Source organism: Alligator sinensis, unplaced genomic scaffold (genome assembly GCF_000455745.1).
Source record: "Alligator sinensis unplaced genomic scaffold, ASM45574v1 scaffold647_2, whole genome shotgun sequence".
Classification (NCBI taxonomy): Eukaryota; Metazoa; Chordata; order Crocodylia; family Alligatoridae; genus Alligator; species Alligator sinensis.
Window position 1 is genome coordinate 2,327,422 of NW_005841832.1, and position 2,859 is coordinate 2,330,280.

Consider the following 2,859-nt stretch of genomic DNA (forward strand, 5'->3'; position numbering starts at 1 on the left):
GGAGGAACCTGTATAAACCAAAGAACACATGATCCTGTCACAACCTCTCCCAGGTTTCTCATTCAGTTCTTAGAAGGGTAGCGGGGTGGGAGGCAGGGAGGAAGATGTTACAGAAAACCAGATACCATTCAGTCTTTTGAGATACAAGACTATAACCCAGGGGTGGACAAAATACAGCCCAGGGTGGGCAAATAAAATTATCCTCCCCATGGCAGGTCCCTCAGCCCAGCTCAGCCCAGGCACAGAGAGCAGCCGGGGGCCATGGCATGTGCGGCTGGTCCTGCTGCCCCCAGGCAGCAGTAGGGCTCAGTCAGCAGGGCAACCAGACTCTCTACCTGGCAGCCCCTGCAGAGGCATACCCTTCCAGCTGCTGTTGCCAGTCTCTGCCACTGCCAGCCCTGGCCCTGCTACCCAGACACCCCGGCCCTTCTGCCCTACACCCACTGCCAGAGGCAACACACTGGGCAGGTGGGGTTTCCATGGAGACGAGCGCAGGACCCACCTGGGCAGGGTGTGCTCAGCCGGGCAGATGGGATGGGGCCCCAGCATTCAGAAGCAGAACAGTTGGGTGGGGTCAGGGCCAGGGCCGGGCTCGGGATTGCAGGACCATGACAGCGTGGGGCTGAGGCCCAGGACACGGACAGCTGATCCTGGCTCTAAGTACCTGTGACGCACACTGGTTCCACAGGCAGGGGTGTGCAGGAAGCGAATTGCAGCTTTACCCCAGGCCCTGGTCCCATGCTGTCACCACCCTGCGGTCCTGGTACCAGGGTGCTGATCTGGCCCACAACAGCTCACCAAACCCCACTAAGTGGCCCTCCAGCCCAAATAATTGCCAACCCCTGCTATAACTCACTTACAGTTAAGTCTTCTTTTAGATACAGAATTCAAGGACAGTTACAATTCCCCCACTGATTACCCTTGTTGTACACCAGATCAAGATACAAGCATATTTCCCAGTGATTCTCCATTCCTTTTTGGCAAGTAAAGCACTACTACCACCCAAGTCATATAAAGAGGCAAGAGACAGGTCTATAACCCAGTCTTTTATTGATTACAGCCCAAAGCATCAGAATAAACACTAGATTTTATGCATATCTAGCTAGCTACCCGCAATAACGCAATACAGATTCTCGCCTATACTGGCAGGGGGGAGATGGAGAAGGAAGGTAAAGTGCAGACTGGCAGCAGGTTTTCTTGAATTTACTGGAGCCGTCCCCCAAATTTCCACCTCCTCATTTACACCAAATATTTATATGTTGGTTATTTAAATAAATATTCTGATTGGTTCTATTCAAATGTTTTTGTTTCATTGAGGCTTTAGAAACTGGACTGAACCAGTTTTCCTGTGGATTTGGAAGAGGCGAATTCACTGGGGTCTGTGTCCTTGTGAAAAGTATAGTTCTGGGAGAGAGGGCTTCTTATCTTTTTCCTTCATCATCTGGGGATGCTACTTGCCATATTCTGTTTCTTTAACTATTCTGCCTAGGACACTTGTAACACTAGTAAAGGTTCACTCTGTAACAGGCTTTGTGATCTGCTTTAGCCACATTGCTACAACATAGTTGAGTCCCTTGAAAGTGGCCTAGGATGACAGCAGGTTAAAAAAATTAGCTGACTACATACAACTCAATTGTTATCAAAAGGCAAAACATCAGCTGTTATTTTTACCTGCTGTTACACACTTTTCCAAAAAAGCACTTATTCATTCTTGGCCTAGTCTAATATTAGTGGCTTGATCTTGAAGCACGCAATGGTTCACCCGAGCTATCACATGTGACAAAACATAGATAAAGGTTTGAATCTTTTCTCCATCGTGTGGAATGGAAGGTGCTTCGATCTTTAGCATCAAACAGAAGGAACAGGTTGTCTCCTATTACCCAGTCAGTGACCTGTTCTCCACAGTTGTTGTCAGCTGTGTAACCCCAAGTTTTGAGACGGCTGTTAAAATTGTTGGTGAAAGCCACTGGATGGTTAATGGTAGGCAGTATGCTTGGAATACATGTGGCATTTGGAGGTTTATATATATATTTAACATGGATACATCCTGAATTTTAATGGTGATGGCTATAGATGTATTGTTTTCCAGATTCGTTGTGGTGACATCTTTAAAGCTGGATTTCACATACGTTGGTAATCCGTGTTTGAGATGGTGCTAGTTTGCGACTAGCAGAAATCCCAGGATCTTCATTTTCGAGACTCTTTCATTGTTAATTATGTGGGTTTCTTGAAGCAACAGAACATCAATTTTATGGAGTGTTTGGAGTCATCCAAAGAAATCACACCTGGGCCTTGATAGGCCCTCTGTGTTTAAGTGGCACAAATATAGTGATGGTTTCGCATTGTGATAAGTTTGGCCCTGAAAAAGGTCTTTGGCATTGTAATCCTGATCATTTCTTTACAAGCATTTGATCATTGAGTTGATGACATTTCTTGTGCTTTAGCACATAACAGGGAACACTACAAGAAGGTTGTCATCTTCTTCTTGGCCAAAAAGAAAAAGGATGCCGTTGCTTGGCCACCCTTCTCCAACATAATGGCGACAAGCAAAATTCCCAAGATATGGTGACAAGTGAAGGTCATTGTTATTCCAAAATCCAGAAAAATCAACCACGGACCCAAAAAACTTCTTCCCTATATCCCTGCTTTGTACAATGTATAAACTTCTCAAAAAATGCTACTGGCTTGCACATCTTCCATCTTTTAAAAGGTTATACCAGTTGAACAGACTGACTTTTGCCCTGGATATAGCACTTGTGACCAAGTGCTGGCACTCACTATGTATATTGAAGCTGGGTACCAGTGCAAAGAGATCACAGGAGCAGCCTTCATTGATTCATCAGCAGCTTATGATACTGT